Source organism: Gasterosteus aculeatus, chromosome 12, assembly GCF_964276395.1.
Source record: "Gasterosteus aculeatus chromosome 12, fGasAcu3.hap1.1, whole genome shotgun sequence".
Lineage (NCBI taxonomy): Eukaryota > Metazoa > Chordata > Actinopteri > Perciformes > Gasterosteidae > Gasterosteus > Gasterosteus aculeatus.
The window spans coordinates 2,567,746-2,593,446 of NC_135700.1; the positions used below are offsets into that span (position 1 = coordinate 2,567,746).

Here is a 25,701-nt window from a genome sequence, read left to right on the forward strand (position 1 = left end):
TCACTGCCCCCCCCCCCTCTACCTCCTCAGAAGCTCTGTGCTTTATTATGCTTTTGAAATGTGCGTCAGTCGTAATGCAGATTGATCTAAGGAGCGCCGGGGCAGACTGTGCGGACGCACGGCAGCCCAAACACAAACGCACATAAATAAATACACAAATATATGTACAGTGTGGTTCACAAGCACGCGGGCACGCCTGGCAGCGTGATCTGGGCGGAAATGGATACTTACTGTACGGGGTGGTCCTTGATCCGACCCATGAGGTCGCACCGCTTTTCTTATCTTCTTGTTTTTTTGCCTCACGGCAATTTACGCGAAATTCAAAGCCAGGAGGCGGCGGAGCAGCCGAAACGTGCCCGAACCCATCTCATACACATCCACCCGACTCGCGTAAGTCCCGTTGCTTCTGAGAAGGGGACACACATTTTTTTTTTTTAAACACACGCAGCTTTTTCTTTCAGTTTGTTTTTCTCTGGAGCGGAGAAATTCGCAGGAGGAGGAGGAAGTGGAGGTGACGGCCGGGTTCTGGTCACCTAACACGCTGTCCTGCTGCCTCGCGCGGAGCTTCGACGTTTCTTAGTTTGGAGGAGAAAAAAAAAATCCACGGAGGGGCAAGTCACAACGTCAGTGTGTGTGGGCGCGTGTGCGCCGCGCGACGCTGCAACTGCGCGCGCGCGCGCGCGTGTGTGTGTGTGTGACTGAATCGATGAGATACGCGCTTGATTGGGTCTCCCTTGTTGTAATAATGTACATGAGGAGGAGGAGGAGGAGGAGGAGGAGGGGACGGGCTCGCGCTGGAGCCGCACGGATCACCACGAGCTGCAGACAAACACTTTGTTTCTCTTCTTCTATTTCCTCTTCTTCCCTTCGCGTGGCCCGATAGGAGCTATTTAAATCAGCCACGCGGTGAATCAGACGTGTCTCCCCCCCTACACGCTCTCCATCTCGTGACCAGAAAGGCGCAAAAAAAAAACCTCTCCAAAAAGTGCGGTCCCTTTTATTCCGCACTAAATGGAATAAAGTATTTTTGGCTTTTCTTCACAGGTAAGAGCAGAATCCTTCAGATAAAGCGTATTCAAATTTTTGTTGGAGAAGGCGGTGATGTTTCTCTCTCTAAATCTCTCTCGCAGAGAGAAATAAAAAGTTTCGGGCATTCAACTGAGTTTAGTAAAAGGGTGAAATGGAGGAAAAGAAAGATATTCTCCTTTGGTTTTTCAAACAAACTCTCGATGTGAAGACCAAAGAGTGGACGGGTTGTTGGAGATGGGAGTTGAAGGACGAGGTACTGCGACGCAGGGTGAGTCGTTCTGTCTGTCTGTCTCTCTCTCTCTCTGCGCCAGATGTGCCGCCGCCTCTCGCGCTCACAAATTGCCGGAGAAACGGCTCTCCTCGTCGGATCCGCAGCCTCTCTCCGTGCGCGCCGCTCCTCCGATAAATCAGCGGGGGAGTCCGTCCGTTCTCTCCCCCGCTCGCGGCGCCTGGGTGAAGGATTTGTTGATTCGGTGACTTCGGTGTGCCGATCCGAGGATGTTTTCGCCCTAATCTAACCGACTGTGTGCGCCGCTCCGCCACTGCGTGCCGTTGGATCCGCCCAAGCATCTGTCCGTCTTTCCATTGGCGCATCCATCAGTGTCACACACACACACGCACACGCACACAGCTGCTGAGCGCACGTTCCTCGCGATGCCTCACCCCCTCCCATCCCGGCGGTGTGCACTCACACATAACGCTAATTCACACGCGCAAATGCACGCGCGCGCGCGTTCTCCCTGTCTGATTGACACAGCCCACTTTCTTAAAAGCCCTTCGCGCGAGCTCGCTTTAAGGGATACATTTGCTCTCCTAAATTGTAGTGCGAGTGTTATTGTTTATTAAATATGGTGTTGGGGGGGGGGGGGGGGGGGGGGGTTCTCACGCGCCGGCACTTTATTCTTTTTCAGAAATATCAGAACGTATAAAAAAAAGGGCTACTTCTTCAGGATGAAACACTGCGCGATGTGGTCGGTGCGTTTAGCGCGAATGAAAAAGTGAAATTGAAGAGGTCGCTTCCAAATATTCATTCACAATGTTGATAATATAATGAGTCTAAAACTGTTCCTTAACAAGTTAACGACGTATCGTGTCAGTAGCCCTACCATGCGTGTTTGTGTTATTACTAGTATTAATTGTAATAGGTTTCAAAGTAAACAAGCTTGAGTCCTGGGTGAAATCATAGGCTCTCTATGGGAATGTAGACAAACACAGACGTGACCCCCTATGAGCCTACCTTTGGAGAGGTCTGAGAGAGGACTGAGAGAGGGGGGGGCAGAAAGACTTCAATTCACACGCATACAACCCATAATCAAAGCTTTTTATGACAGAATGAATTCCTTGTCCTCCTTAAAGTCGTAGACTTCCTAACAGTTTAACGCCGTAGCTTCACTCTGATAGAGATGTATACCAGGGTACAACGAATTAGAGAGAAACACAAGAGAAACAGTTCCGGATGTGCCAAATGTGTACGTTGGGGTTTGTTTCAATGCTTTTGGGGCAGCGGTTGTATTCCCTTTCAAACATCCGTGTGTGAAATAAAATCACAACACCCAACTGCTTTTGGGACGGTTGCAGTAATGCGACCTGCAACAAAACACGGTGTTGGCATTATGACTTCGGTAGCCTAAATGTAATCGAGCCAGCGAGGACTTTCTGTGATGCCAAAAGCAATCAGTGTACCTTTCTTGCGCGGTTATTATTTTCACTTCCAACACCAGTTCGTATATGAGCCCAAAACAATGTCATAACATTTATATAAACGTTAAAAATACTTCTGACTGAATTAAAGTGTTTTTAAAATCATTAACACGTGATTATAGATGCAGTATATAAACACACACATGCATGTGTGGTGTGTGTGTGACACTTAAATGTTGTGAAAGCCACGCATTGAACGCCGCATTGTGCCCGCACGCACTAATGAAGAAACAAAGCGCGTTGCCACTAAATATTGTTCAGTGTTTTAAAGCATGACGGAGGAAACGTCGAAGTTTGTCAGGATGGTTCTAATTCTGCGCGAGTAACCCGACTTGATCGTTCCCTCGTATAAATAAATATATACATTTTCTTTTCTTTTCAGAATATTGTAAAAGAGAACGCACTTTTATTTATATGGTGCAAATATGTTATTCACGCTCAACACGCAAGACTCATGAGTGTTATTTGAGCACATTAACACCGTTTAATTAATTTCCTAAAAAAAGAAAAAGGAAAGGATCTGCATTACAAAAACATTAACACAATTCAGATGCTGTTCGCTCTCGTCGGGGGGCCTTTTTTATTGGTCGATATCACGATGTCACTTCGTCCTCGCTGGTATTAAACTATAATTGTACTATTTTGGCCATGGTTGATCGCAGCTGGGTCATTTTTAAGTGCCTCTGACAATATGAAGAGATTTACTTCTTCCCTTTGGAAACATCATATGGAGAAAACAAATCTGCGGTGACATATTCGAGTTCACTGGAAGTATACAGGACGCGGACCCTGTTAAGGAATAACCGCGTGAATGCCCGCGTGGGACGGGGGGAGGAGGGGGGCGGGAGGTGAGGAAGTTAATCATGAACAATTGTAAAATTGTTAAAACGTTCCAACAGTGTGAGTTTACGCACGCACCGAAAATGTGTGTGGGTGTTTATGTGTGGAATCTGTGTTTCACCCATGAAGGTCAGTAATGCACGACGGTGTTCCCTCAGTATCCAGGTGTGTTTGTGTGTACCTGTGGTTGTGTGCGCCGGGAGTGCCTTGTTGAGGGAATCCGGACCTCGTCTCTGCCTTCGGGCCACTGCAGTCGTTACGCACGAGTCGAAGCATTCCAAAACGCCGCTGCCCGGACGCACGGACGCACGGCAGGGCACGGATGTTGGCACTCCTGCTGGACTGGGTGAGTCCAAACTCAGTTCTGTCAGTTTTTAGTATTTTAAGTTGTTCATATTAAGCAGCCGAGATGAAGTTGACTCAGAGTGAAGTCACAAAGATCAAAGGAGCGTAAAAGCGCACAAGAATATTACATATTTTTAAAGATTTTTTTTGGGTGATCTGCGACACACACTTAATCTAATCAATGTATTGTGGGAATTATGTATATATATATTTTTTCTTGTACACTATTCTTGTAAAAATAACAAGCAAATTTGGCTTTTTAAATTTGTTTTATCAGTTGCAAGATTTGAAATTGTGCGTAGAGCAGCTTTCAAAAAAACGTAGGATTATTTTTTATAAGCTCAGAATTAGTGTCATCCGCTCTCACTGTAGACAAAGTGTAACATTAGCTGATGTGTGATTGCTGATAAAGTACAAATGGTTTACTAATGCATCTAAAAATGTCAATTTTTTATCAGGAGAAATGCAAAATAAAGGTGTTTGTCCTTCTGAGTCTAAATAAATTCTGGCATGAACTAAATTGTCAATGAAATATAGGAAACACAATATATATAAATTAGGCTGAGAGGAGAAATCCACAATAATCCTTTAAACTCCTTTGGGTTTAAAAGTTGTTTTGATTTTTCTCTTCACAGAAACCTGCTTTTCATCACCCTGTTTTGGGATTTTCTTCCTCTCAGCCTAAGGCCGTGCCTTTGGCTGTTGGCTACAACCCTCCAGCCTTTTCCCACCTCAATCTGAGACCGACTTCTTTATTATGTAGTATTAAGGCTTTGTCCATATCTCAGTGGTCTTCTCCCAACATAAAAAACAAAAATAAGAACCTATTTGCATGGAGTGAGAGAAAAAAGGAAAGATAGAAAAAAGGAGGTCAGGGTTGGACTCTCCTCAAATAACCTGAAAAGTTACAACATGCACCAAAGAACAACACAACACACTGACAAGAGAAGCTGAAAGAGATTGAGTGGATCCTCTCTCTCTCTCTCCCTCTCTCTCTTTCTCTCTCTCTCTCTCTGTGTATGTCTGTCTTTCTTTCTGTCCCTCTCTCTCTCTCACTGTGTCCCCAGTGTCCTCCCCCAGTCCTCCGCCAATCCTCCCCTCTCTCCTAGCTCGTTGGGTGTGCTGCAGAGCTGGCAGGGTTAAAAGGGCAAGTGCTGACCGGCCCTCTTTCTTTCTCTGTCTGCTGTTACTAGGTCACCTCACACACAGACATGCACGCTCACACGTGCACACACACCTCGCTTTGCGGTCAGTGTTGCCACCAGGGAGAGGGGTAATTTAAGCCCTCCTTGATGTAGCCTATTCATCACTGTCCTGCAGGCTATGCTTCAAAATTAAAGTCTGATCTACAAAGTTGGAGTGATATGAGATAAAAATTAAAAAATTGGCAGAGGTCACAAGGTGCAACACAGTCGAAACGCGAAGCCGTGGCTCAGCTGCTCTGTATGAGGTCCTTAAGTTATTTGATCTCTTAACTGTGCGAATTGTGGGTTTTTTGGGGGGGTTTTAGTGGAAATTGTCAAATTTGCAAAATGACGCCTGGTGGGTTAGTGCCAAAGAACTTGAATGGCCAGTAGTCCCCACCGATGCCTCATTGGCATTGCCTGAATCAAGAGATGCATGTGTATTCACTTTAACCCCACATTTCACATATGTAGATTCTATGATAACATACCAAAAAGTTAAATGTTATTGGTTCAAGAGACAAAATGAATACCGTCATTGGGAAAAGACATACAATATGTCATTGTCTTTTCCGATATGGTTATTACCAAAAAGTGCAGAGACAGGTTTAAAATGTGTGAAAATAGTCAAATGTTACTGTTGACTCTTGGGTTTTATTGGAAAGGCCTCCTCACGTCAACATGCCCCATTGATGTTTATGGAAAACTAATGAAAAGATTTTTTTTTCTTCTTTCTTTCCGCTCAAATAATGTTTTTTCATTCAAATATTGAATGATCTTCTGTCTTTGTTGAAGTTACTTAGGCCTACTCCTTTTTCGCATTGGGTCACAAAGTACTAAAAGGACGAGGACAAATTATTAATACACAAAAAAGGAAACCTAGTACGTTTTGCATGAATAACTAAACACGCATGTGAATTAAATGTCATCTGCATCGTGCTTTTAGAGACAAATGAGAAATACATACACACACATCGGCCCTCTGCCTTTCTGCAACCATCAAGCTGAGCAGCCCAAAGGGTCGTCTGCTAGTGTAATTTGACTGAAGACTAAAGGAAAAATGTCTTTAACTAAATACTCAGAAATGTCTTTTTTAAATACATCACACAAACACAAACAAAAGTGAGACAGGCAGATCAGGATAATAATACTGCATTTATCATTTGAGAAGCACAGCGTTTTTAGTTAAGCATATAGTCTTAAACCGAGTAATTTTACCAGCTCTGATATTTTTAGAAGGAGCAGGTATTTCTTTGGAAAATGTTTGCGTCTCACGTCTGATGAGTTACACTGTTTATCAGCGTACAGTTTGACGGCGCGCCGCTGGGTGAGTCACTGCTTCCTCCTCACTGTGTGTGTGTGTGTGTGTGTGCGGAAACCACGCTGACAGCTGCAGCTCATTACAGGCACTATTACTGATGGGGACTGGGGGAAATTCCTTCTCCCACAGAGCAAACCACCCTGTTTACCACACACACACACACACACACACACACACACATGCAGGTCTCGCTCATAAACCAGAGATGCGACATTTGTAACTGAAGCAAGAACAAAACATATCAAATAGATACATTTAGCAAACAAAAAAGAAAAAAAGAGGCCATCTTCTGTAAATGGAGGGGGCACAGATTTGATCTATCCAGTTTCAGGAGAATGGACAACATCCTTCACCTGTGCAGGAAGTGTACTCTTCTACATGTAGTAGAAGTAAGTTGCGTGGGCGTGAGTTCCCATAAACACACACACACACACACACACACACACACACACACGCACACGCACACACACACAGCCACAGGGTGAGCAAACTTAAGAGGAGATGAGATCACCGGAGCACTCTAAGCCCTTCTAAATTGGCAAACAGCAGCGACGCACACACACACACACACACACACACACACACACACACACAACACACACACCCACACACACACACACACACACACACACTCACTCAGAGTATACAGTGTCCAGTGACGTTAATGAGAGGGCTGAAAGCCAGACACACATGTGCTAGAGTCATTAGGGAGGACTTCATAGCTACACTTCAGGCCACTACGCTCCATTACTGTACTTCACTGGTTTCACTGCTTGAAAATGGTGTTTTTTCAAAGTCAGGTCCAGGGACCACCAGGGCTACTTGGAGAGCCGCGGGGTTCCTTGCAAAATTAAAAAAGGATCGACCAGTTACAAGTTTTTCTTTCCATTTATTTGGAGCATCCATGTTGTTATAATACAAAAAAAAATAGTCTTGCATGAATCTATTTAGAAACATTAATAGTTCTGACGAAGAACTGTTTTTAATGGATTAGTAGATTTTTATTTTAAAATTTGTGGTGCAGTGATAGTGTTTGTAAAGGCAGACTTACTAGTATTAAATATTAGTTACACTTGTTTCAGGTGATCACTTCTATCTGGCTTTTGAATCAGAGGATTTTTTAATGATCTAAAATCTGAATGAACGAACGAACACAAAAGGACAATGCTAAAAAACAGATTTCAACCATTGTGCGCTACACACAAAAAGGACATTACCAGTTAGAGTATTCTTTGTAGGGGAATGTGGCCCATTATTCATAAACACTGATAGTCCAAAAAAAGTGCCACTGGGCCGACGGCCCATTTGTTCCACAGTATGTTGTTCTGAAAACAAATACCCATTGCAGATTATGCTGAACGTCATTTTAGTGATATTTTTTTCTTTGGATGGGTTCATTGGGTGAAAGCAGGAGGACTGACACTAGTAAGGTTAAAGATAAGAATATTGGCTGACTGACTTACCTTGATAGACTCAATATGCATTTTGACTTTGAAGTAATGACATGTAATTACATTTATTTCAGGCAACACAAAGAAATAACAAAATAAGAATCAAGTCTGTGAAAAGATCTGTGAGAAGACTGAAACAAGCAAAGCGTTATAGATTTGGAATGCTTTCTCCCCCCTTCTATGGTAAAAAAGAATAAGCAATACGCTTTGGCCATTCAGTCAATACTTATTTAGAAGATCAGTTGAATGTTTTGGTTTTAAAAGAAAAAAAGAATTCAAACGACGAACATCCGAGACTCTAAATCAGGTGTGCCCTATAGGTTGATTGCGATCGAAGGCGGTACCAGTTGATCGTGTGCGCGGCCTACCGCGGGAGAAACTAATGCTAATTAGCGATCCTTGCTTATTAACAGACACATTTAAATTGTACTCCAAAGCAACCCAGGCTGACTCCAGTAAGGTAATGACCAAGAACGTGCCGGATGCTTGTGACAATTTCCTCCTGACAGAGAGGCTCGTTGTCTTCTTCATATCGACACGTTTCACGCTGACGGCAGGGCTGTTGCTGGTCACTGCTACTACTTACCGTCGGTTCACCGAAAAGTAGCTTGCGAGCCTGAAAACTGTGGGCACCCCTGTCCTAAATGATAATATTCCAACATAACTAAATTGGTTTCTTAGTTATGTTTAGAAAGAATCATATTTTGTTATTAACGTTAGGAAGCAGGGATGATTTGGAGAAGCTCTACCCGAAGATCTTGTTGAACATTATTGATTAAAGCAGCTTCTTCCAATTTGCAATCAATACAGGAAAGCATCAGTAGACCATAGGTTACCACATATTTTACCATTACATGCATCTCACAGCTCCCAAACCTTTTCTGTCCGGGCCTCCTTTGAGGATATAGGGACATTGTAGTACATGTTGGTGGTTGCAAGGGCACTATCAGTCCTGAAGTGGTCCGTTTTAATTGTGTTAAAATATTTTATTGCATTAATCTCAGGCCACGATATCCGCATAGATTAACAGGTTAATTTTGACAGCCCTAGTTTTTATAAAATAATTACAAGTCACTTTTTCCACTTAGCTGTTATTATATTGTTTATTTTGCTGATACTACTGCTACTGTTGTTTATTTTGTAAACATATTTAAGTACATTTTGTAAACATATTTAAGTACATTTTCTTCAAATATTAAAATTTAAACACTGCAAAAACTTAAAACCATGCATTTTTGCTGTCTTTTTAATGCTGAATGTCTCACGATCTCCCTCTCTCCCTTTCCCTATCTCTCTTTTTTTTCGTAGTGATGAAGCCACAACCCCCTTGTTGCCCCACCCCAGTTTTGGAACCACTGGAGTAGACCAGCTTTCTTTCGCTCACTTCCTCTGGTCATTATATAATATAAAAAGGGTACAACATTATTAGGTTATGGCAGAATATGCCTGTAACAAAATCTTGGAAGCCAAAATCTTTTACGGAAATTGAAAATGACAGGCAATGCCCTTTGAAATGTATTTGTAGTTTTGGTGAATGTTATGTGGTACATATATATTCAAAGACTTGTGTTTTCCTAGTTTTCATAGTATTATTCAGTAATATAATACAATTAGTATTAAAATATTTTACTAATACCATTTCTAATTACCATTACAAATACCATTTCAGGTTATTGGATTAGAAAAAAAGTCATCAATTCCTTTCATTGGCGATAGCATGGCAACCAAAAGACGTTGGTTGAGAAAATCCCCAAAACATTGTGTCCAGAAATTTGTTGTAAGCATATTCTAGCATAACTTAATTATGCTGTTATCCATCTCCCTTCTGTCATGACTGGAGAAAAAGAGAGAGATGGTCCACTCCACGCTGTGATGTATCTGTTGCATTAATCAACCTCTTAAATTGGAACAGGCTGCTTTTTATTAATTATGTTCAACGTGAGGTTAGTAGAGCCTCACGCGACCATCCCTCCCTTTTCGTTTAGACACACAAATCACTTCCAGATAGAAAAGGATGGGAGAGAGAGAGGGCGAGCTTCATTACAATTAAATGAACAGAGAAAACGAGACGATGCCAACGGGGATGCAGTGAAAGAACGATGACAGGTATTTAGATAATAAAATGAGAAGTGACACTAGGGTGTTTAAAAGGGTGATGAACCCCTTTTGGCATTTCTAGGTTTAAACAATTTAACCGAAAAATGTAGTTTGCGTAAACACCTACACAGATAACTTCATTTCAGAAAAAACTATTTCATTTTATGTATACTTGTGTTCCTTTATCACTTATTTCAACTTGATTGGATCTTTGTCCATATGAATCAAATTATTTAACAAGTTTCCGAACGATGGACAACACACTGCAGTGTGTAGATGGAGCGCACGTAATTGTGATGGTCCAGTACCTCAACAGAGCAGCACGCGTTTTTGGGAATAACGCCTCAGAGAAAGATGCAACAGCGCAAACAGATGTTTTCAAGCAGGAGAGCTGGACGCGCGTTGCATGATGTATACAAGACGGCGGGTTGACTGGCTATTCAACATAACTAAATTTGCATAACTTGTGTGTAAATTAGGAGCGCAAGCTAGCTAAACTTGAATATGTTAGGCCACTGGCAACCACAGGGGCAGGACTCAAAAGCAGACACAGGCAACATGTCGTCGGGTGAAGAATGGTCGTTACTGAAGAGAGTTCGGTACACAGGTAATCAGTCGCAAAGGTATCCAAATCTGAAGGCAAAACTTACAGGTACACGGGAACGGGTCAAGACACGACGGCGCGACAAACTGGCACAGAACGAGGGATTGACACAGACTAAATACGCTAGGCAGGGCAAGCAACGAGACCCGGGTGGAGACAATCAGGGAGGAGCTTGTAACCACACACAGTGAGGGGGAGCTGCCTGAAACGACAAAACAGAGTCACAGAAAACACAGACAAACTACATAGCGCTGGTTGTGGCAGTGGTGATCCAAAATGAATCCACATACTGTGACTCCATCCCATCCTTTTGGATGACTTCACCATTGGAATCTAGTTTGTATGCAGATGTGCACACAGATGGAACAGAGTCTGTTTGAGAGCTCGGTAGTTCTCTTTAAGCAACAGCTCCATGTTGGAGTCCAGTAAAACTTTTAGCAATTAGGACCATCTGGTAGAGACAATGCATGCCCGGGGTACACGCATGTTTCAGAGTTGCCGCCCTACACAACGAGAACCGGCTCGGTTAGCAGCAACACAGTTTGGTGCCGAATCAATTCCAGACTTCCAGTCTGAGCACGAGGAGCAAAGCATAATTCAATTAATTTTATTGTGTATAGCCCAAAAATTTGCTTCGAAGGGCTCTACAGTCTGTACACATGCAACATTCTCTGTCCCTAAACCCACAGGTAAAATACATTAAATTCCTATGACAGAAATTAGGCAGGATCACTGCAGGGACAACCACCATCAGATAGAACCACCATCCACAGAAGCGCTAATAATAATGATGATGATAGCAACAGCAGGTGTCAGCAGGGCCACGGCAGGTGTCAGGACCAGGGTCCAGAAGGAACTACGATCTACGGAGACCTGTTACGGGAGAAAGCACACAAAAAACTCCCAGAAAGAAGCTGAATTAGTCATGTGCATTAATAAATCGCGGATTATTGTAGAAAGAGAGAGAGAGGCGCTTTGTGTGTCCTAAGAAGTCCCCCGGCAGGCTAAGCCTATAACAGCTTAACTAAGGGCTGGTCTGGGCTAACCTGAGCCAGCCCTAACTATAAGCAAAATCAAAGAGGAAAGTTTTAAGCTTTACCTTAAAAGAACTGACCGAATCTGCCCCCGGACTGAAAGTGGAAGCTGGTTCAACAAAAGAGGAGTAATATGATCCCATTTCTTAGTTCTTGTTAATACATGTGCTGCAGCATTCTGAAACAACTAGAGAGTCTTGAGAGATTACAAGAGCAGCCTGATAACAAATAATTACAGGACTCCAGTCTAGAAGTAACAAACACATGAACAAATTGTTCTGCATCGCTTTGAGACAGGACGTTCCTGATTTTTAACATAATACGCAGATGAAAAAAGTCCTGGTCAAAGAGAACAAGATTCTTGACGGTGCTGCGGGATACTAGAGCAATTACATTCATAGAAACGTATCACATGATAGCTGACCTCAAAGGCGCTCTGGGCCTATCAAGATGACTCTTTTTTTTTTAGTTTAGCATCAGGAAGTTCTGATGTCTCTGGACAAGACATTCTTCAAGTCTAACAAGCTGGTTGGTCTCTTCTGGCTTGACAGATACAGTTGCGTATTGTCTGCATAACAATGGAATGTAGTGTTTTTTGATAATGTCATCCAAAGGAAGCATATAAAATAAAAATATATATAATTCTATAAAAAAAAATATATATATATATATATATATATATAATAAAAATAGAATAAAATCGGTCCAAGTACAGAACCTTGTGGGACTCCTTGACCAACATTGGTGGTCTTCGGGGATTCACCGTTTACAAGCACAAGCTGGGATCGATCCGATAAGTAGGATTTAAACCAGCTGAGTGCAGTTTCTTTGATACCAATCAAATGTTCTAGTCTCTGCAACAGGATACAATGATCTATGGTATCAAATGCGGCACTGAGGTCCTGCAAGCCAAGAAAAGAGATGATCCTTGATTTGATGCAAGTAGAAGATCATTTGTAATTTTCACCATTGCTGTTTTTGTGCTAACCTCGACATCCTTACTGGAAATCCTCGAACAAATCATTGTTTTGTAGAAATTCACGTAATTGATTTGCGACGGATTCATCAGGGATCTTAGAGAGGAAGGGAAGATGAGAGAGACTATAGACCTATATAGGTCTATAGTTATAGCCAACAACTCTGCAGCAAGAGTAGGTTTAAGGAATAAGGAATTAAGGAATAAGGAATAACCATAAAAATTTCTCAAAGAGGTAGACTGACTATTATGAGTTCAAACATTTTGTAGTCACTCAGGCCCCAATAAAATGGAAAATCATGATAATGATGGTCATAGTGATTCATATAATATAAAAAGATATAAAAAGATACCCGAAGAATAAATGAAAACCTTGCTTAGATGCATTTTATGACACACTCGCTCTTGTAATCTCACACATATTTGCGTAACTATTAATTATTAATACTAATTGTTTTACCCATTGAACCGGCACAACACTAGCCAAATTTTACTTTGATGAATTGTGCAGCAGAATAAATCTAGAGAGGCTTTAGTACAGAGAGTCCAAGCAAGATTTCCAAAATAGCAATTTGGTCACATTTTGAATTTTCTCATGTACCAAACTATACATTTGACTTGTATATTACTGAACAGTGTTCAATGCATTAAAATACAACATTTTCGGGCTTTTGAGGGAAAATCTTACCAGACCTCTATTTTTACCCATTCAAAAAACAATCACACAAAAGAACTGAATGTTGAAACCAAATGCAACTATTTTAATGTTTATCAAACAATTTTTAACACCGCAAACTTCAAACAAGGGGAAATGCTTAGTTTGAGGGGTCTATCCAGCAGGAATGTTACAGTTCGTCGTTCCACTGCGTGAAGCAGTTCTTGATGGAGCTGAGGCAGTTGAAGGACGTGGGGAAACTTGCACGGGATAGCTGAATATCCTCATCATTGCAAAGCCAAATGTGGAAGAAAAATAAATATGTGGAACATTCATTACCAAAATATTTTAGACGTACAAGGAATTTAACTTGGCGGTTGGTGCATAACATCAGAAAATGGACAACGAGACATATATGACAACATAGTGCAAGACAACATAGTGTCAGAGGAATTTAAATAAAAAAATAAAAGTTTAAAAAGTTAAAGTGAACAAGTGTTTGTATATGTGGAGTGTGAAGGGAGTCACCGGTGGAGAGGGATGTCAAAATAAGTCAGTGGGGGACCCGGGCTCTGTTGATGAGCCCGACTGTCCGAGGTCCTAGTCCTGATTGACCTCAGCCTCCGGCTAGATGAACAGATTTTGTCCGGGGTGAGCGGGGTTTGGCCACAATCTTTTTAGCTCGCTTCAGGGTCCTTGAAGCGAAGAAGTCCTGGAGAAACGGCAGATTGAAACTCCCTCTCACTGTGTGCAGATCACCCTCTCTGCAGAGTGGATGACACGCTGCCGTCCCTTGTCCTTGGCTGTGGCTGCAGCAGACCAAACGGTGATGCAGGAGCAGAGGATGGACTTGGGGATGGCCGTGTAGAGTGCACCATCTTCGTCATTGACAGGTTTAATTTCTTCACCTGCCTCCGGAAGAACAACCTCTGCTGAGCCTTCTTTGTGATGGAGCTGATGTTCAGCTCCCACTTGAGGTCCTGGGTGATAATGGAGCCCAGAAAATGGAAGGAATCCACAGTGGTGACGGGGGAGTCACACAGGGTAATGGGTGAAGGTGGTACAGCGTTTTTTCTAAATCTACAAAATCTGCCTAGAACCCTTTCCAAGTGGTTCTTTAGCCTTGTTCTTCCAAGGAATAAATGGTTCTTTGAGTAACCAATTTTGTGAAATGTGAAAAAGGTGTACATTTACAAAGGATAACAATAGAATCAGGATTCCCAATCATTTTTATTTGAGGATCTATTAAATCATCTAGATGTACAACACCTAACTTTGTCATTGATCAATGATATACATTGTAATCCGGGTGCTACATGCAACAAGAAATATTCAGAGCATTTGCCACTCTGCACTGCTGCAGGTACCCGTTTGTCCGTCTTCAGGATAAAGGCCTCTAAAAATGAAAATGTTTTTCAGGTGACAAGGGTATGCAAGATTAAACGCATGATAGAGCACCAACACAATTTATGGCCAATGACATGTCTACATCTTTGGTGTTCACCATCATTGTTTGTCCATCCGCTACAAAACGTCTGTACTGTACTCACCCAAGGGCTTTCCATCGCTGTTGCTGCTCAGGAGGTCGGTGTTGGCCTTAGTGGTTCCTGACATTTGAAACTTTTAAAGCTGTATTCTGGAAGTTTGTAATGTTTACAGATCAAAACTTTTTGATACGCTTAGTTGCACATTAAATGCTGGTTTGTTTAAATTACAGTTTTTATTGTACTTAATATAATATATAAAGAATATACATTTGTTTTAACCATTTAAGAACCTTTTTTCTGTGTGTAGGTGTTTTTACCCAGATGGGAGACAGGATAATGAACTCAGAGCACACGCTGAAACTTGCACTGCTGGGTCCTGCAAAACTACACCTTTCTGGAAAAAAAACCTTTTAGCAAGTCCCGGGCACAAATTTTGGCTCATATATGCATGAGCAATTCAGAAGGTATAATAGATATTGTAAAAAAAGAACCAAATATACTTTTTGAACTTGCTACCATAAGCATCTTCGCCCTGATCCAGTATAGTATCCAATCCCTGGCTAAGCATAGCACAGGGTTACAAAAGCACTCAGGAGACAAATGCTGTATATCTTGGGATGTAAGGCGAGTGTGTGGGAGCCACTCCACACAGAGAGCTTCGGTGGGTACAAATCATGGCCAGGATACTTGTGTCACATCAGTAGGAGCTGAGCCCAAAGCCACTTCAGCTGCACCCGTTTGTCTTACTGTGACATTCTCCCCACTGTTGTGCCAGGGCCTCCCTCCTCCATCCCACTGCTACCCTGTGTGAAATACCTTCTGAACGGAAAGAGATCGATGCATTTATGGTGGTAGTGGTGGTGTCCCCTCCTGTGTGTTTGTCAGCCCCGCCCTCATTGGCTTCACCTATCCCTCGTTATCAACCATCTGTCATTACATATATATGTATACTTAGAACTTTTTTGTGGGTGTTCTAACAAACCTTTAAACTTGCAGTTGTATGATGATACTACGCCTTTTATGTTAACGCGTAATAAATACGCTAACAGGGCTTAGCACTGCTGCACACATTAACTGAGAAAATAGAGAAAGGTTTTAAATCTCTACCAGACGGCGGGTGGATAAAAGCAAAGCTATTTGTAACCACTGCAAATATCTTATCTTATCACCAGAGTACTACGAGCCTTTAAGTACTACTTAAAGGCGCCACATAGCTTTGATGCAGCCCACTAGCTACCCAAACAACTGGAGCAAAACTTCGGCAGATTTACTTAGGATGCAGAGTGCGAACTTTACACAAACCAACACCAGAATAATTCTGAGGAATGGATGAAAGAAGTAGATTGTTATAAGTTAATTTTGTCATATGTGTAACTACTCAACCTGCATCACTGAAATTGTTCTTTTTCTTTCGCTCTCTGAGATTTTCCAAATGAAATCCACAGACTTAACAGACTAAAAAGTCCCTTGCACAGTAACTTCTATATGAGTACTTATAGAAACGCTTACTATTGAACAGACAGAAAAAATACACTGTATGTTAAATCGCTGTTTCTCCGACCTGTACCTGTTTTATTGTTGTGATAACATTACTTTAAATGCGTGCAGACACTAGTTTTAAATCCATTACTCACTTTTGTTTGTAATGCAATGAATTGGTATATCGATTACTTTTTTTCATCTTTGCTGCCTGACAACATTTACAATTTTGAACTTTGACCTTTAAAGCACTAGACGCACTAGCCAAAAGGTTTATCTTGAAAATGATTGGTGTCATGATAAAAGGGAACACGTATGAGTTTGCTTGGATGTGAAAATATTAGTATCTTGCTCTAGCTTTGCACTAATGTATAGTTGGTTAGTTTTGGCCGAAATTTGTATACAATCATTTCCAAGTTGTGTTTGGAGCATGTTCAAACGAATTTGTTTTGTTTTCTAGCCAGACTTTAAAACTTTTCCAGCTTCCAGAGTGCCTCTTATTGATTTATTGTGGTAGATATAATGGCAGCGTCTTGGGATTCCTGTCGCCGGCGACAGGGTCCGCGCCAAGAGTAATCGCATAAGTCCATATTTGTATTGGATTTCTTTAAGACAACCTCAGTATTCTTTTTTTTTAACACTTTCAGTGAACAAAACAACTTTCATTGTGTCCACTCTGCCAGCTGGAAGATTCGGAGATTCAAATGAAAATACCTACTTAAGAGTTTGCCACCTTTCTCCATTTTTCTGTCTCAGCTATGGGGGCCAGCAGCAGTCTTAGGCTTGCCCTTATTGGTTGATACGAGTGAGGACGCCCATCTTAGTCAATACTAATCAACATCCCCACCCCTCCTGTGAACCTTGTATCACCTTTATGTGTATTCATAGCCAGTGAGCAACAGACTTTCAAAAAAATAATTATTAAAAAAATAAGATAATTGTTGGCTTTAATTAATTATTTGTTAACACAATAATGACACGTTAACTTCACTAGCCCTATTATATATTTATATATGCAGTAGACATAAGAAATTATTTAGCAATAAAGTATAGTAATAAAGTATTTAAATCAATATGCAATAAGAATTATGAACGCTAACAGGCTCAAAAAGTAATTTGCTCTCTTTTGTACACTTGAACATGTTGGCAGAAGTTCTCCACTTACGGTACGAGAGTTGGTTTTTACAACCTGTGATACACATAATCTAGTTTAGTAAAGTGAAGCTGATGCAGATGTCTCCTGCCTTCTCTCTCCTGGCCAGCAGGGCATAGCTCCTTGGGTAGCAAAACAATGTATTATATAGAGCTCTATTGGAAAATTACCATACATTTTTACTCCATTTAATACCCCAGTAAATATTAGTTAAGAGTCTCAAACTTAGTTCATAGTCTCAAATAGACCACAAAGAGTATGCTTCAAGATGGGTGTACTGTGATTGATAGCTCTATACCCCAACAGAATCGTATGAAGCATCTCTATGTCCCTCCTCAGCATCCCAAATATAGTCACTTCCATTCATCCGTTGATGATTCAAAATGTGGCCGTATTCAAAGATGTTGAACTCGATGCTTCATAGCATCAGTCCAAAAACCAATAGGTGATGTCACCATGACAACGTCCACTTCTTATATACATTCTATGGTGTAGTCGCAGTTGGTTAGATGACAGGCTTCGTAGGCATCAAACTAAAACTACGAGGTCAGTCCAGACACATGCAACGTTTTTTCCATAATATGCTTAGCTAGATCTGACTCAAAGTGAACACTGGGAAGTCCAAAAGGCCGGAGGGCTGATGAAAACAGAAAACAGAAACATCTGTCAGTTACAATGAGCTTTTAGTCAGTCATGCACTTGAACTGCGAGAACTTCTAAGTGTGCACATGCTTCCCTCGCTGCCTCTACTCTCCCCTCCCCTCCCTACAAAAACCCTTGCCCTGACCTTGTGTCGATCAGAATACATATGCCTGTCCACGCCTTTGAACAAACAGACAGGCTACTGTGTTAAATGCGGCGTCTCCCTTACAAACCGACGGTCATGCGCCCCTGGGCGCCTGTGAAGATGCTAGCAGACTTGACATCCACGTCTGCTCCGCGCCCATCTGAATTAGCGCTTCACTGCTGGACAATATGCCCTACATACCTCGGGGGCTGGGGGGGGGGGGGGTTAAAGTATTTGCCCCTCTGTGGAGAGCGAGTAGGCTCGAGGATATTTAGTGACTCGAAGGACTGTCATTTTCCTGATGCCGCCCCTGCACCTCAAACGCCGAAATGTGGACTTTCAAAGGCGCAAGCGATGACTGGCGGTCGGGGGGATAGGGAGCAGCGTCTCCCGACAGTAAACAGATGCTGACCAGCAGATCACCATGAATGGGCTGCCCCCCTTCCAAGGGTTTCAGCTCTCGCAGGGATCTACAGTACGTTCTGTGAAGGGTCTGAGCAAGTGTGTGCGTGCGTGTCTGTGTGTGTGTGTGTGTGTGTGTGTGTGTGTGTGGACGTGAAGGTTTTCCCTCTGTAGTGTCAACCTCCCAGAGAGAGGATCAAGTGCTAAGCGGCGGGACTCAGGAGCTCAGTGACCAGTGTGTATGTGTGTCTCCAGAAGCCCACATTTGCGGTTTTAGGGATTGAGGAAGTGATATATCCTGTTATCTGTTACCACGGATGACCACAAGCCTGACCGGCGTTGGCCCTGCATGGCTTAATCCGCACTCTCAAAGGACAGATCCCTGTGTGTGTGTGTGTGTTTGGATATACAGAGTGGCAGGGGACCTTTCTCCCAGGGTTGAAAGGTCAAACTCGAATGTGGGGGTCAGTGAGCTGCCCGGCGAGCAGAACTGAAGCGCTACGCACAACAAAGACACACAAGTATGTCTTTGTGTGTGAGGTAAATGAAAAAAAAAATTAAACGATTATAAACACTGTGTCAACTTTACAGAAAATTGCTTTTCCTTGTGTTATGTTAATAGAACATATCAGAACATAACTCAGTCCCAACTGTGGCGGTTATTTTGAGGCGGTGTGATCTGAACTACCAATGAACTGTCATGGAAAAGGTGTGTCCGGTTGACTGTGGCTATTGTTTTGAACTAAGGAAAGGGAAACCAGACCGTATTTTATTTTTTCTTAATTTTACTTTTATATACAATCCAAATAAAAAAAACAATTGCACTTCATTATTTACCTTTTGCACATGTTTTTACATTTTTGTCTTGTACTTGATACAATTATACCGATTACCATTTCACAAAGAAATGTCATAATAAGAAGGATAATAAGCAAAAATAAGTATAAATATATATATATATAATATCGACATAGAATAATATATTTGTTGTCTAAATGAAGAAGGTTCATTTTTTGAAGTTTTACCCTTTAAACAAAATGATGAGGTTTTGTGATGACATTAAATAAAAATAATTTACTCGCACATCACCTATCAGATAATCTCACACACGCGCACAAACACGCCGATCTACGTCAGCCATCAGTTTGTCCGACAGACACATAAATGTACATCTTTGCATTCACGTACCAACTACATCCCTTACATCACACGTCAAGATTCACAAACACATTGGCTCACTCAGTCAGTCAGACACACACGCACAATACATCACACATCAGTTCCATGTTTTAGGCTGAAGGGAAGGGTGGTTGTCGGGGGCGGGCGGGCTTTGACAAGGGAGCGGAGGAAGTACACAGGAAGTACATTAGTTATCACTCCCATGTCTTCTCCACCTTTTCGCTTCTCATCACCGCCCGATGTCTCAGACCTCCGTCTCCTTCTCGTCCTGCCCCTTTTCTTTTTCTCACACCCACACACACACACACGCACACACAAACACAAGCACACATACACCTATAAAAAAATGACTTCTGCTCTCCATTTTAGTGTCGGGCCCTGGGATCTAGATGAAACTTGGCAAGCTGTGGAAGCCACGAGACAACTGGATGAAATATTTAAATGAAAGACGGCAGGAGTAGAAAGGGGTCTGTGGGGTGGGGGGGGGGGGGTATAGGACAGAGGACGAGGGAAGGAGAGAGTGACACTGAGCAAAATGTGAAGGGTTTTCTTTTCTTGGCAATTCGAGGGCCATCAAACGAGAGGTGCAGATTAATTGTCTTTCACCTAAGAAGGAGCCTGAAGAGAAATGTACAGTATAAAATCATGTTGTCCTGGAATAATCACAACTTTTATACATAAAATGATCACAACCTTTTGGTTTTACATGGAACACAAATGGGTGAAAGTTTTGCATTGTAGGATTATCATTTTAGTTGAATAATTGCGGACTCTTGCAACGGGTCTGACCCTAACTCAGAAGCGCTTATAACAAAGTCTGTATGGTTTAAACTCATCAACTTCTGCTCACACACAGAATAACTACAATCAGAGCCAAGACACTGGCAGTGATGAACCAAGCATGCCTGGCTAGACAACTATAGATGTACATTTATGAACAGAAAAAAGACCAAAAGAGAAGCAAAAAGACAGCAGAAAAGGGCAGTTTAAAAAAAAATTGAACATATGGCAAAGGGAGAAAGCATCAGCAGGAATTAGACCATTAAGACTATTTGGAGACATTTTCCGTCATCTTTTACTCTAATGCTATTTAATCATATCGTTTATTGTGCCTGTCCCTAACAATCTGCTATTATAAGCATCGCTGGTTATCACAATTATTCGGCACAGAGTTGATGCCAAAAATTGTGAAAGCACTACAGCACCGCACGTACTGAAGGTACAAAAAATGTCCTGCCATCCCAAGGTTGGTGGAGAAATCCGCCGATAGTGCTACACTGGGAACAACAAATCAAGAGCTAGTTGACTTTAGCAGTTAGCATCCAGCTGACAGCGACGTCCTGCTTGGCTAAATAACAGAGCTAATGGCTAACGAACAGATGTTTCATTGAGTAACATTATGACACGTTGCAACTCTATTTGGAGAAAACCATCATAATCATAATATGTTGAAAGAATTGGGGTAAAGAAACTGTGGGCAGATAATCAAGAATTAATTAAACATTTCAAAAAACAGAATACAAACACTACTAAAGACGCATTGAAGTAAATTAATTTGAAGAAACAATAAAGAATATCTTCTCGGTGTGCGTGTTTGTGTGTTTAATCAATTGCCCACACTTTCCGTACAAGCGCTCGTTTAACTATTTGCGGTCGTGGGTCATGTGCACGTTTAACAGTAACATAACGGCACACGTGTGTGTGGGCTTGTCGCCGTTTATTTGTAGTCCTTGGTGGATATTCAGTACCTGCATAATTTCACTCTACTGTGCGTCTTTAAATGTGCCCACGAGCATGTGTTTGCAGGATAATGTATGTGTTGTTATACTGCATGACTTACTTATATGGTCCCCGTCTGCTGAGTCCTGCTTGCAGAGGACTGTGCTCATTACCAAGTGGGACACCAGGCACGTTAGCTTGACAAGTCAAACTCAAATGTGCAGTCAAAAAAAAGGAAACGTTTTTTACTGTGTCTTGTAAAATCATTAGAAAGAACATCGATAAAAAAGGTGAAGATTTTATATGCAGTGTGTAATTTGTCTTCCACATGCAGCACTGTTGTGTATGCAGAAAGGGTGTAGTGATTGTTTGCGTGTACTCCCTTTTCCAACCGATGACAACACCACAAATGAAGTGTTTATGAAGATGCTTTCTTAGATAAAGTTTTTTAGAGCAACGTCATATCCTCTTGAATAAATTGAATGGCACACTACAAGTTAATTAGACGGGAGAAAATGTTTACATTCATATGGTTTCCAGTTATTGCAGCAAAAGAAAAAAAAGAAGAAAAAAAACATGTTCTGCATGTAGCCATGAAAATGCTAAGGTATTACAATGCAGTAGTTGAGACCTAAGTGTTACTTCAAATAAACATTGTGTTTCCCAGTGCTGGACTTTGTGAGTAAATGGAACAGAAGGGGTTTGATTGGGTGCAGATGTGCGCTCCAGTCTGGGTTTGGTTAGAGTCCCCGCTGCCAGGAATATTTGCTACAATTCAATAAATAGAGCTGTTAGGAGCAAAGGCATTTCCTTGTCACCATTTCTGCGTTTCAGAGCGGATGTGAAGCATCCGCTCTGCTTGATACTTATAGAGCACACACCCTGAGCTCCATATAAAACACCGTAACAGCATATTGCTGCTATTGAGGAGCTTGGGGGGAAGATCAAATCCTGTATCACAACTTGTACATTACTTTAACAGATATTTGTGTTTGAGTTCAACTAATATATATTTTCATGTTAAAACTTACATTCTGGGCCTATTACGTATTATTACAAATTGATTATTTATTTAATTAAATTATTTAAGAATAGTATTTGTTATTATATATATATACGTGTATATATGTATATATATATATATATATATATATATATATATATATATATATATATATATATATATATATATATACATAAATACACATATATGATACACATATATGTGAGCATCAAAAATGAAAAACAATTCAAATAATTCTAAATTATGTATAAATGACCTGTTGGAGGTTGCATGTCTTTTATTACATTTTTAGTTTTTTCATAAAGCTGTGTTCTTTCATCAAAAAAACACCAAACTCCTCCAAACTATACGTAATGCCCATTGCGGTCCCGTCATCCATAAGCAATATGTTCTATATGATGCATCATGGGCATTCATAGTGAAGTAGTGAAGGATTCATTTTTTGCCAAATGCAATAGCAATAGCTTGTATATTTGACAAATGAAGGTTTACCTGTATTCGCTGAATAGAATTGAGTGTTACATCTGTATATGACATGCAACATGCCATAAGACGCCAGCATCTTTCTAAACCCCACATCTGTATAAGTAAATAAAAAGCCTGGATTATTTAATTCAGCTGCTGCAAAGCAATTTTTGTCTACTCACAGTTATTGATTGAATTCAGAGAAATGTTCTTGCAAATAAGAGAGGTAAAGCACTATTCTATCAGGAATGTTCATCATCATTTCTTTCAGTTTTCTTATAACAAGAAAGGGAAACATTTCAATAATAATAGTCAATAATAGCTTTTTATTTAATGGTTTAACTAGTGCACTCCTCTTCAGACTTTAATGGGCTCTATGTGACCCATCAGCTAAAACTAGTTTGACGATGCCACGCAATTGTAAATCTGGGTTTTGGAAGTTAAAAATAATAATTTACAAATAACAATGGCAAAGAAAAAAATATATCAAAAAGCAGCACTTTTATTTATCAGGTGGAGAAATTAAGGGGTGACTTCATCTCCTGTATCAGTTTTATATTCACGCACCCATGCAGACACACACACACACACACATACACCTACACACATGTCCTGGTCTCCTCCATTGGTCCTTCCCAGCCTCCTTTCACTAATCGGCTCTCGTTTTTCCACTCTTCCTCCTCCCACCCTCTTCTCTCCCTCCTCCCCGGCACTCATGTCCGAAGGTGATCAAAATCCTCGTATGGAGAAATCCTGGTGATCCAGCAGGGCCGGGCAGGAAAGGTCACGGAGAGAGTCTGTAAAATGGATGAAGCCTAATGATTAGCTCAACCTTTACCTAATCAATAATCATTTATCCAACAATATTGCCGGCGGCCACAGTCCCATTTGCCATTAACCTCGGCCGTGAGGAAAGAGGCCGTATTGTTTCCTGTGGCAGCTTTACGGCGCTCAGATGAGTGGTAGGGGCCCGGGATGGAGGAGTCTTGAGGTTGGATCTCGATGGCTCGGATCCTATTAAGGCACCGGAGGTATTTTAGCGCCACAGTGTCGCATAATTACCATCTTGAATGACTGACTGAGACGCTGGCTGAGATGATGGCTGTCTACGCGGCAGAAGAGGACTGTATTTTTATGGAAGGACGTAACAATGAAAGTCGTCTTACGCACATCGTATTAAGATCTGCATATTGAAATTGAGTTAAAAATACATAGGAGTGTAACTTTGAACTGGAATCTTTTTTACCTCCAAGGAGCTTCATTTTGCTTTAGTTTTTAGAAAGACAATCTGACAACAATAATATGTTTGATTTAGCTTTTATTGCTTTTTACATCTGCAGCCTCTTCTGCAACATCTCTCAGACGCACACACACACACACACACACACACACACACACACATGCAGCGGCAGCAGAGCCGCCTGTCTCCTCTGTGTCTCTCCATGATGCCATCTTCATCATAACCTCTCCCTCTTTATTGCCTTTAATGACTTCCCCTCTCCTTTCATTAATTCTTTATCGATTCCTCCTGACGTCGCCTGAATTATTTTCCAATTACAGCAAATAAAAGAAAGGGGAAAGCCACTGCAAATACTTGCCTGCATATGTGTGTGTCTGTGTGGGAGGTGTGTGTTCGTGTGCGCGGTTTTGTACCTACAACAACATTTAACTCACTGCACACAGACAGTGTATACCTGCACACATCCACAAGCGGTTTAGTTTCTTTCTTTATCATATAAATACACACTTTAACACACTCTTACACGCACACACAGGCAGAAGAGGCGGAATGTGAATGTGACAGCAGAGAGAGAGTGGTAAAAGGTCATAGGAAGCTAATGGCTCCAGCTATCTTACATGCAATAAGTTCAGACACTTTGGACAGGTGTGTGTGTGTGTGTGTGTGTGTGTGTGTGTCACAGAGGACTGGTGGGGCCGGGGGTTCGTGGATGTGAGAAGAAAACAATACACACCAATGGTAGAATTTACAAGGTCCAACACACACACACAAACACACTGGTACAGTGTTTTTGCCACAATAGAAACTATACGGGCTCTTAAAATGCTAGTTTTGAAAGCATGAGCATCAGCTAGATACCAGATGTCAGATAGATACCAGAAGTCGCGGGCAGAATTGGCCTCAGAGGTGTGTTAGATGTCTGTGGGTAAAACTCCAGGGTCCTTAATTACAACAATTATTCCCGTTTGTATCCACGTGTATCAACTCTTATGTTGTGTTATGATGCTCAATGACAAAACAAAGACAGTGACCCTACGCAGGTTTTTTGGGTGTAATGGAGATGGAATTTTTTTTTTTTCCTGCAGGGAAATCTTATAATGCGCTTGTACAGAGCTAACCCCCCCCCCACCCACTCCTGTTGTCCAATCAAATCATATTACTCTTAGGCAACGTGTTAGAGGAAGTGATTAGTTAATGATGTAAAACATGGTTCAGATGAGCCCGATGCGAATACACAAAGCACAGACGTGCACAAGGAGAGGTTTTCTTTTTCTATCAGTCACATTTTCGTCGCATGATTGAGAAATGAGCAGCGAGCGGGGAAATAAAATCAACTCCTATTATGCACCTAAACCTCAGAAGTGTTTTGTTCCCTTTGCTGTGGTAAACCAGAGCCACGTATTACCTGCTTTGATATGTACAGACCTCTCCCTCCGAAGGCTGTCTGTAAGTTTGCATTTATGCTATGTACAACAACGTGCCCCCCCTCCCACAACCCCCCGCCTCCCAGGCCTCCACACACATGCACG

The 25,701-nt window shown here is 41.6% G+C and overlaps 1 protein-coding gene and 1 long non-coding RNA gene across 4 annotated transcripts in view; one reads left to right on the forward strand and one right to left on the reverse strand.

The window, feature by feature from the left end:
* The window catches only part of tshz3b (teashirt zinc finger homeobox 3b), a 37,262-nt gene extending 33,720 nt beyond the window's left edge, over window positions 1–3,542 (reverse strand). For both annotated transcript variants that reach the window (XM_078085266.1, XM_078085265.1), the window contains exon 1: window positions 232–3,542. The gene's annotated coding sequence lies outside the window, so the exon portion shown is untranslated. The remainder of the gene's footprint in view (window positions 1–231) is intronic.
* LOC120834793 (uncharacterized) lies at window positions 3,542–18,010 on the forward strand. 2 transcript variants are annotated; one of them, XR_005714506.2, is made up of 2 exons: window positions 3,542–3,916; window positions 4,983–18,010. It is a non-coding gene; the product is annotated as an uncharacterized LOC120834793 (long non-coding RNA). The 2 variants fall into 2 exon arrangements; XR_013451544.1 differs by having other exon boundaries at window positions 9,180–18,010.
* The last annotated feature ends 7,691 nt before the right edge of the window (window positions 18,011–25,701 follow it).